At 47.0% G+C, this 11,270-nt stretch overlaps 1 non-coding gene across 1 annotated transcript; it reads left to right on the forward strand.

The window, feature by feature from the left end:
• The first annotated feature begins 9,085 nt into the window (after window positions 1-9,085).
• Window positions 9,086-9,189, forward strand: LOC116812380 (small nucleolar RNA U13). The gene has a single exon (XR_004370681.1). It is a non-coding gene; the product is annotated as a small nucleolar RNA U13 (small nucleolar RNA).
• The last annotated feature ends 2,081 nt before the right edge of the window (window positions 9,190-11,270 follow it).

Here is an 11,270-nt window from a genome sequence, read left to right on the forward strand (position 1 = left end):
CAACTCAGGGCTTCAAGTGTGATTGTTCCAAGAAACGCGGTGGAAGCTGCATGGGCTCTTATGACCCAGTCTTGGAAACTTCCACTGTGTTGATTGAACCAGTCAGAAGCCTGCCTGGATTCAAGGGAAGGGGACACAGACCTCATTTCTCAATGTCAATGGAGAATGTTAATGTCACATTGTTAAAGAGCACATGAGGTGGATGATATTGTTGCAGCCATTCTTGGGAAATACAGTCTGCCATGCATGACAATTTCCTAAAGCTTTTGTCTTTGATGGGTGGGAGCAGTGGGGGTGGGAGGAATTTGGGCCCAGGGCATCCTACAGAGCTATCTTTGTTAGACAATGCTTGTTCTGCCCTAATCATAGCTTGCTGGCTGCAATGGTATAAACATTTGTGTCCCTCTAAAATTCATATGTTAATACTAATCCCCAGTGCAATAGTATTAAGAAATGGGGCCTTTGGGAAATTATCAGTTCATGAGGGCTCTGCCCTCATGGGATTAGTGCCCTTATAAAAGAGGCCTGAGGGAGCTTATTTGTCCTTTCCACCATGTCCTCACACATAGAAGGTGCCATCTATGACACAGAGGACCCTCACTAGACACTGAATCTGCTGGTGCCTCGATCTTGGACTTTCCAGCCTCCAGAACTGTGAGCAATAAATTTCTGTTGTTTATAAGCCACCCAGTTTATGGTATTTTTTTATGGCAACCTGAACAGACTAAGATACTGGCCCAAGCCCAAGCTGACAGGGACACACAAGGAGGAAGAGATGAATCTAGGAAAGGTGGTTCTTCACACAGGCCCATGGGACAGTGTCCCAGAGGATGGTACCAGAGAGAGCTCTGCCACTTACTGACTGTGTGGCTTGGACAAGTGGCTTGACACTTGCGTGCCTTACCTCTAAATTGGGAATGATAAGCCCTGTCTCAGGATTTTTTTTTTTTTTTTTTTTTTTTGAGACGTAGTCTCGCTCCATTGCCCAGGCTGGAGTGCAGTGGCTCGATCTTGGCTCACTGCAAGCTCCGCCTCCTGGGTTCACGCCATTCTCCTGCCTCAGCCTCCCGAATAGCTGGGACTACAGGCACCTGCCACCACACTCAGCTAATTTTTTGTATTTTTAGTAGAAACGGGGTTTCACTGTGCTAGCCAGGATGGTCTCGATCTCCTGACCTCGTGATCTGCCCGCCTTGGCCTCCCAAAGTGCTGGGATTACAGGTGTGAACCACTGTGCCCGGCCAGGATCTTTGTAAGGAGCAGGTTACGTACAGTGGGTCAAGTTATAGCAGAGTGGCTGGCACAGAGCGGGCATTCAAGGGATGGTATCATGATATCATGATGACTTCCCCATCCCTTATCCAATCTGAGTCCAGTGATCTGTGGCACAGTATTAGATGTGGCTGGGTAACAAATCACCCCAAAATTTAGTGGCTTAAAATAACGAAAGTCTTTTTTTAAAACAAACAAACAAACAAAAACAACTGCTCTTGTTCCTGTGACTCAGAATCCAGAGCTTGGCTGGGCAGGGTGGCTTAGGATCTCTCAAGAGGTTGGCCTCAGAAGTTGGCTCGGGTGCAATTCTCTGAAGGCTTAGCTTCAGAGGTGGTTCACTCATGTGACTGTTGGCTGGCAGCCTCAGTTCTCTTCACGTGGGCCCTCTGCAGGGCTGTATAAGTGTCCTCTAGGCATGATGGCTGGCATCCCCTAGAGCAGGGCTTCTCCATGATGGCAGAATCTGCGTCTGTCTTAGTCCTGCTAGATCTCCAGAGCTCAGCCTGATGCCTGGCCCAGAACATTCTGTGAGGTTCCAAAGACTGAGAGCTGCCTTAAGTATTCTGTCCTAGTTCTTTACATTCTTCTGCAAGGTCTTTTGGTGTCTCTGCCTATGTTGGCAGTGACCTCCGGTTTTAAAGAAGATCCACGCACCTCTCATTGGGAGAACCCTGGGGGAAAGAGAAAATTCAGGCCTGCCAAGTCTCATGCCCCGCTGCCCCTCCTTGCCAGAGACTTTCCTTCTAGAGCTCAGCCTTGGGCTTCTGAGTACATTCTAACAGAGTCCACATTCATAGAAACCCAAATAACTGTTCCACAAGGCAGAGGGCTGTGTGGGCCCTGCGAGAAAGGAGAGAGCATACAGGAAGGAGCTCACATCCTGCAAAGGGTAGCTGAGGGGCCCAGCTGGGCCAAGAAGGACTGGTCAAAGTTGCTGTTCTGTTTAAGTAGCATGTGCAAAGGCCCTGGGGTGGGCAGATAAGGAACAGGTTCTGGGGCTGCTGAACAGCAGGGATGGGCTGCGAGGGTAGGGACAGGTGAGACTGGAACAGCTTCCAGAACTGTGAGCAATAAATTTCTGTTGTTTATAAGCCACCCAGTTTATGGTATTTTAAAGCCAAATCAAAGGGCGGTGGGATAACTGAGGCAGCCACAAGAAGGAAAATGGGGCTGGGGTGAAGAAAATGAAGCAGAGAACTGAACCAAAGCCACAGCCCTGAGAAAGCGATGATGTAAGGGAAGGAAAGAGGCACCAGGGAGAGATATTTAGATGTAAATCTGACCAGACTAGATGTCCAGATTAGATTAGAGGGGAGGAGGTGGGACGGGTGGGTGAGTGGTTTTCCCTCTGAATGTTTAGAGGCAGCTGTGTTTAAGGAGGATTAAGGTGTTTACTCAGTGTCCTGGGACCAGAAAGAGACTCCAGAAAGCCTGGGGCCCGGCAGAGTTTGGGCCATGATGTCATTCACACAGGGAGTCTGGCTGCAGCCTGTCTGGGGTGAGGTCCCCACTGCGGCTTGTCTCCTAGGCAACCGACTCTGCTGAGAAACACGCAGTAATGACTCTCTAGATTTGCAGGTTACCAAGCACTTGCACATATATCTTTGTCTCATTTAATTGTCCCAGTGGGAATTATCCCCATTCTACAGATGAAGCCACTGAGGCCTCAAAGCTCAGAGAGGTTGGGTATCTTCTCTCAGACCAAGGAGATGGCAGAGCCAGGCCTGGAACCCAGTGGTCCTAACACCTAGCCAAGTCTTCTCTCCAACACACTTTCCTGCTTTCTAGTCTCATAGCTCCTTGAAGAGCTATTTCTATTGAATCCAGTTCACAAGTATTTGCAGAGCTCCTCTGTGAGGTGGGCAGGTGTGGCAGGCTTCAGGTGAAGTTGCAAGCATCTCTGGGTTTTTGGGTGGGGGATCCTGAGAGAAGTGTGTTAGGAGTGTAAGTAGTATGATGGGCTGAAAGTGGAGGGGAGGGACACCAAGATCAGAGCCATCAATCAGAAACAGGTCCCTGAAGGCGGACCATCAGGACGACAAGGATCATGGGCAAAGGTCCATCAAGGCAAGTGTCAAGTTCACAGATAACTTGATAGCAGACCTCTCTGCTATCTCCCTCTTCTGGTGCCAGATGTTAATGAACTTGACCTCACCTTTCTGGTTTTGTTTTGTTTATTGTCCCCACCGCACTGCAAGGACCTCCCCTCCCCCTACCATGCCCTTCTTTGTCGGTTCCCTCTTCCAGGAATAGGTGGCCAGAGTAGTACCAGGACCCAGAGAGGAGCTATTAATTCCAGCCTCTTATTTCCTTCCCCAGCTCCCTTTGCCTCCGGAACACCTAAGCGCTTTCTGTGACAAGCTCTCTAAATGATTGGAACTTTCTCCCAAATCAGCACTTTTTCATGCTACATTAGCATTTATTGGTTTGATATTTACATTTGGCAAAGGAGCACCCAGTCCCTGGGTCCCTGGGAGCACACACCATCAACTGAAACAGATGCTAATTGCCATTCATTCCCCTCCCTTCACCCCCTCAGCCCCACCCCCATCCGCCATCTGCTTTGTCCTCCTCCAACCCCCAGTCCAGTAAAAGAAAGTTCTGAAGGGTTGTCTTTATAGACCAAAAGTTCTGCTGATAAACAGGGGCCCTGCAGAGAGGAGAGAGGTATTCCCTACACAAAAGTCCTGGCAGGACCGATCTGAATTTGCATTGCAGTAATGCATATGTATGATAGCTCTCCTTTGGAGTATAATTTCCTTGAGGGCAGGAATCTATTTTGGTTCTTTGAATTTTTCCACATTCCCCTCCAAGACCAAGGATCAAGCTGTCAGAGGCGTCTAAAGCAGAGCAACTCCACATTGAATAGGGGCTCGGTAAAATAAGGCTGAAACCTACTAGGCTGCATTCCCAGACAGTTAGGCATTCTTTTTTTTTTTTTTTTTTTTTTTTTGAGACAGAGTCTCGCTCTGTCGCCCAGGCTGGAGTGCAGTGGCACAATCTCGGCTTACGGCAAGCTCTGCCTCCCTGGTTCAAGCCATTCTCCTGCCTCAGCCTCTCGAGTAGCTGGGACTACAGGCGCCCGCCACCACGCCCGGCTAATTTTTTATATTTTTAGTAGAGACGGGGTTTCACCGTGTTAGCCAGGATGGTCTCAATCTCCTGACCTCGTGATCCACCCGCCTCGGCCTCCCAAAGTGCTGGGATTACAGGCGTGAGCCACCGCACCCGGCCTCCCAGACAGTTAGGCATTCTAAGTCACAGGATGAGATAGGAGGTCAACACAAGATACAGGTCATGAAGACTTGCTGATAAAACAGGTTGCAGCAAAGAAGCCAGCTGAAACCCACCAAAACCAAGATGGCCACGAGAGTGAACTCTGGTCCTCCTTACTGATACACTCCCACCAGCACCATGACAGTTTACAAGTGCCATGGCAACGTCAGGAAGTTACCCTATATGGTCTAAAAAGAGGAGGCATGAATAATCCACCCCTTGTTTAGCATATCATCAAGAAATAACCATAAAAATGGGCAACCAGCAGCCCTGGGGCTGCTCTGCCTATGGGGTAGCCATTCTTTTATTCCTCTACTTTCTTAATAAACTTGCTTTCACTTTGCTCTATGGACTCGCCTCGAATTCTTTCTAGCGTGAGATCCAAGAATCCTCTTTTGGGGTGTAGATCGGGACCCCTTTCCGGTAACAAAGCTAGGCAAATAGTAGACTCTCTAAGAGCATTTGTCTACTCTGAAACTAGTAGAAAGTTCCTCCCTCCCATTGTCTGGCAGCTGCAGTGAAAGACAGTGAAGGAATTATCCAGGGAATCACGAGGAGAATGGAGACCACATGGAAAGGAGGTAAGTTCTCCCTTTTCCCTTTCAAAATCCCCTACAGATTTGACCAAGGAGCCTAGCCCTGCAAGGTTGTGGTGGAAGGAGGAAGCTGTATGGTAATGTGGTTAGAGCTCAGCTAGAACTGGCTCCAAAAGTCGGCCTTGCTATGTGACTAGTGCTGGGCTGTTTACTCCACCGCTCCGGGCCTCAGTTTCCTTTTTGGTAAAATCACGCTTCCGATCGTTTCTTTCCTCATGGGCTGGTGGTGAAGATGAAGTGAGATCAGGCATGTATGTAATGGGCTTAGGGCACCCTGCCAGGCACACAATAGGCTTAGGAGATGTTGGTTCCTGGTATTTTTTCAGACCTTTGGGCCCCATGCCTTGTGAGAGTGGAGTCCTACGTGTAAATTATAATTCCCAAGGGTGTCTCAGTATATTTATGCTGTCCCCTGTGGTTTTGAAGGGCAGGCTCTCACATCAGCCTCAGAGCCTTGCTACTCAAAGTAGGGCCTGCAGACCAGCAGCAGCAGCTTCACCATCACCCAGGGGGCTGTTAGAAAGGCCCACTCTAGACCTGCTTATTACAAATCTGCATTTTAAGAAGATCCCCCAGTGACTCATATGCACATTAAAGTTTGAGAAGCACTTTAGAAACCCCCCTGTGAGATACGCAATATGGAAATGACTACTTCCAATTTGAGGATGCAAAAATTTCCTCAAAGAATTGATGACGTACTTTCCCCAATCCCATGAACATCTAGAAGAGAGAAGAGGGTGTGAAACTCCTGTGTGTCCTGGAAACTTCTCTCTACCCGTGGTTCTTCCTTGAAGGCTCAGCACACTCCAGTGAAAGGCAGAGTGGGCAAAGAGACTAGGGTTTCATCTGCAGCCACATATCTAGGAAGCGGGCAGGGATGCCCGCTGGCTGTCTGTATCTGGAGTTCACCAGGAGGAGTTTGGGATATTGGCCTATCGGCTTGAGTTGGGATAACAAGAAGGCAGGAGAAAAATGTCATGTCAAGGGACACAAACATTCTTTTGTTAAAATAGAATTTTCAAAAAGTTTAAAAAACTTGACTCTCATGCAAATATAAAATGACCAAAGGTCAAAGATTTGATTTAGTTTATTAATTAATGAAGAAACCTGTAAGATGTTAAAACTTATACCCATGAGAATCGGAGGAACTAGTATTTATAGGCATTTTAATAGAAGAATGTTAGGATGAGATGGCTGGGTTGGAAATTATTTGCATTTCTTTTTTTTTTTTTTTTTGAGATGGAGTCTCGCTCTGTCACCCAGGCTAGAGTGCAGTGGCGCGATCTCGGCTCACTGCAAGCTCCGCCTCCCGGGTTCACGCCATTCTCCTGCCTCAGCCTCTCCGAGTAGCTGGGACTACAGGTGCCCGCCACCACGCCCGGCTAATTTTTTTGTATTTTTAGTAGAGACGGGGTTTCACCGTGGTCTCGATCTCCTGACCTGGTGATCCGCCCCCCTTGGCCTCCCAAAGTGCTGGGATTACAAGCGTGAGCCACCGAGCCCGGCTGGAAATTATTTGCATTTCTATCGGACAAAAATGTAAAAGTTAACCTGTGCCCCTACAGGGGCAATCGAGAGTGCAAGAACACCCAATAATCTCTTTTGCCTATTTCCAATTTGGGTTAATTTTTTCTGACACTACCCTCTGCTAGTCCTTGAGAATCCGGAAATAGCTGTTGCTTGAGAATTACCCTTGGAATGGAATGTGGGCCTTGGAAGAAAGGGGGAAAGAAAAGATGAACGAACCCCTCTTCTACCAGATCTGGAGTGTCCTTCCCTGTCTACCTTTGCTGAGCACAGTGCAACTGCTCCCAGAGGGCATGAGTTGGCATCATGCAGAGGGGAATGATGGCTCACAGGAGGGAGACAAGGCAGCCTGCTCCTGACTCCTATTCTCTGTAACCTTGGCCATTGCGCAGAGGGAGATGATGTATCTGCAAACATATGCAGCCTTGTCCAAAATATTTTCCCCTCCTATGTAGTTCTTGCCAATATTGTTAATCTGTGGGTTGACTTCAGACCAAAATAAATCTCCAGGCCCTGGCCACCAGCTAGCTAATTTTACTTTGTAACCAGGGAATAGAAAGTGCGGGCCCTCAGCCGACCATTCTGTGTTTATTTTGTTTTCTCTCTGCTGCAGTTTAAAATCACATTTGGAAAAGTAGACCCTTTATGCAAAAGAACAGACACTGAGAGAAACAGCAACAGAGATGGATGGATTAAAAACGGCAAGTTCTATCATCGCCACCACCCCCCCCCCCCACATACTTTTCTCTCTTTTCAGGATTCTGATGGTGCCTGTTGGCTGCTTCCGTGATGTCTGGAGTTGCAAAATGTGCCAGAAAGCAGAAGGATACACCGCTATTCAGAGAGGATTTTCTTAGGGACTTGAAGAAATTGACCTCGAAATTTCAGTAGATGAGAGAACTGTGGCTGGCCTCTGTCTTTGGCACTGGGTACATTCTGTCATTCTTGTTGTACCTACATAAGAGAATTTATCTCTGGGTTCTCCCTGACTAATTCCAGAGGAAGTAAATGGGTAGACCCTTAACACTTCTGTGCCAGAAGTGGGACAGAAGGGACCTTGGAGGGCATCTAGTCCAACCTTGCCAGCTGAGAAGCAGGATTACCTAGTGTTTGGGAGCACAGACTTGAAGCCACATAGCCCCAGTTTGAAACTGACTCCATCGCTTACTAGCAGTATGACCTTGGACAACTTACTAACCTCTGCCTCAGTTTCCTCATCTGTAAGGTGGGGATGGCAATAATTGTTGTTGCATCATAGGACTGTAGTGGGGGACTAAATGAGTTAACACATGTAAAGCACCAAGAACCTGCAAGGCATACAATAAGCCCTTGATAAGATAAGGAAATGAGGCTCAGAGAGGAGGAGCAACCTCCCCAAGGTCACTCAGGGAACTGGCAAACTTAATTGGATTCGATAAAAAAAAAAGAGGTTATTGCCTCTTGGAAATTTTGACTAATAACTGTTTTCTTTGCCTGTGTTACATCATCCTGGCCGAACACTTGGAGAGAACCCTAATGTGGAAGTCAGGGCAGTGCATTCTGTTGCGGGTGCACCTCTCACTGACGGTGGCCCTAGTTTTGGGCTGGATGGTCTCTGGGATTCCTGTCGGTACTAACATCTTATAATTCAAAATCAGGGTCTGCACTCTCCATTCAAGCCAAGCCTGTCTTTTCCTACAACACTCTTTGCGCTCTTTGTTTCCCTCCCCTGCCAACCCCCACCATTTTCCTCTGACATTTTGCCCAAGTGTATCTCACGGGCATCAACAACCAGTTTCCCCTTGGCTTTCTGACTCTACCCCCCTCCTCATTATTCCCTCCCCTTCTCTCCGCTGCTAGGGCAATTATGGTCATCAACTGCCCCACACCTTAGCCCTGCAGTTGGCATATTTAAGTTGATTGTACATGATCAGTCTTGTAGGTCCCTTGAAAGTTACCAAGTTGGCAGCTTGAAAGTAGGGACTTCATTTATTCCTTATCATGACCCACTTTGAGGGCCTGATAGAGTGCCCTTGGCAGGGTTATCCTTTATGGTTTGTTGACTGACTCCAAAATGATTTGAAATATTGGATGAAATCTTATATTATCAAGACTCTTTCTAGTACATTCAGTACAGCTGTCATTGACGTCCTTTGTTTGCAAGGAAGCCAGTATTGTCAAACTCTAAAACCCAACAAAAAGGATATTTTAGAACAATTATAATTTCAAACTTGAAAATGTCCAGCTGGGACACAGGAGTACGTTAGATACTTCTCCTGCCACCCTCCTTTCTCCTCAACCTCATCCCACCCCACTCTCCCTAATATACAGGCCCAAGTCAAATGTTACATTACCACCTATTGGTGAAATGAGCCATCGCAGCCCAGCTCTATAAGACATCGTAAATTTCTGGGTAGCAGTGAGTGGTGTAGATCCTTTTATGGCTCATAAGTATGTTGATTATGTTTTCATGCTATTGTGTGAGATGTACCTCCCTCAAACCTTGTTATGATGTCAGCACATTATCCATCTGACGTGAAAAAAAAAATGGTGAGTGGAGATTGAAATGCTGGGAGCTGAGAAGGTAGAGTCAGGTATGGCCCAGAGAAATATATTTTGGATTAGGCAGATCCCAAGGAAATAGTGAGGGCTAATAGCAGAGGGAGTCCTAGAGTACAAAAGAAATGACTAAGCACTTTAGGGGCTGCAGAGGAAAAGTAAACAGCTATTTGGGGACACCAACTTCTGCACTGCATACTAATACTAGTGTAAATATAGCAAGGCCCAGTGTATATATAACAATGCAGACATAGTTGGCTGACCACCAGTGTAATCCTGCTTTTCCCAAACCTTTTTCCCTAAAGTTGTTGGAGCCCAATTAAAAATTCTACATTGAAGACTAAGGGAAAAAGAGGTTTCATTATAGAGCTGGGACTGATTGCATTTTCAAAAGGTGGCTGCAACAATATCCCACACACTTTTCTGCTGTATAATCTGCCACTCCTCCATCAAATAGAGGAGACAATTTCTCCCCTCCTTTGAATCTGAGTGAGTTCTGTGACTGTTTTGACTGACAGAATGATGTGGAAGACAGACTGTGTGACCTGAAAGGTGAGGTCACAGAAAGCCTTGCAACTTCCACCTGGCCTGTCAAGAACGCTTGCTCTTGGGATAGTCCCTCTTGGAACCCAGCCACCATGCTGTAAGAAGCCCAATCTACATGCAGACACCACATATAAGGCATCGTAGTTAACAGCCACAGTTAAGTTCCCAGCCGGCAGCCAACATTAACTACCAGTCTTGTGAGTGAGCTATCTTGGACATCCAGCTTGGTTAAACCTTCGGATGACTCCAGCCCCAGCTGACACCTGACTGCAACCACATGAGAAACCAGGAATGAAAATCCACCAGCTGAGCCCAGTCAACTCAGAACTGTGAGAGATAATAATAAGTTGTGGTACTAAGCCACTAGGATTGGGGCACCATGCAATAATAGGTAACCAAGACAGTAGCAACTTTGGTTAGACACATGAGCCATGGGATGACACATAATTAGGTATATTTTTAAAAACTTGGATTCAGCTTTAGGGCAATGTGTCCCTAACATAGAGAGGCACTCTTTTTTTTTTTTTTTTTTTTTTGAGAGAGTTTGTGTGTCGCCAGGTGAGTCAGTGGACAATTCGGTCCTGCAGTCCACCTCTGGTTCAGCCTTTCCTGCCTCATCTCTCGGTAGTGGGATACAGGCCTGCCACCACCCGGTAAGAGACGGGGTTTCACCGTGGTCTCGATCTCCTGACCTCGTGATCCGCCCGCCTCGGCCTCCCAAAGTGCTGGGATTACAAGCGTGAGCCACCGCGAGAGGCACTATTTCAGTTCACTTCTGCTGCCTCTGATCAAAACACTCTCTTGCACTTCCAGAGAGAGAGAGAGAGAGAGCAAATGTGTGTATTTACTGACAGGTGTCCCTTTGTGTCCCCATCTGTGTGACTGTGGAGCTCAGTGTCTCCCACATTCTAGTATGATACTTGGTGCCATATTTGCAGGTCCTGAGGTGACAACCCATGCTGTCGTCTTCAGAGAGTTTCAAGGGTTGGACTGTGCCATATATGGGCAAAAATCCACCCACAGGTTTTCTTTTAATCACCTTTATGGATGTATAATTTACATATATACTTTTTTCTTATTACTTTTTATTTATGTAATTTATTCATTTTTTTGAGACAGGGTCTCACTCTCTTGCCCAGGCTGGAGTGCAGTGGAGTGATCATGGCTCACTGCAGCCTTGACCTCCTGGGCTTAAGCAATCCTCCCACTTCAGCCACCTGAGTAGCTGGGACCACAGGCACACGCCACCACTCCTGGCTAATTTAAAAAGTTTTTTTTTTGTAGAGACAGGGTCTCACTATGTTGTCAAGGCTGGTCTCAAACTCCTGGGCTCAAGCGATCCTAATGCCTCAGCCGTCCAAAGTTCCGGGATTACAAGCATGAGCCACCATGCCTGGCATCTTTTGTGGATGTATAATTTACATACGTACAATAATATGTACCTATTTTAAGTATACAGTTTGATGAGCTTTGACGAATGTAACCCACAAAACCACCATCATAATCGAAGTA

This window comes from Hylobates moloch, unplaced genomic scaffold, assembly GCF_009828535.3.
Source record: "Hylobates moloch isolate HMO894 unplaced genomic scaffold, HMol_V3 SCAFFOLD_7, whole genome shotgun sequence".
Lineage (NCBI taxonomy): Eukaryota > Metazoa > Chordata > Mammalia > Primates > Hylobatidae > Hylobates > Hylobates moloch.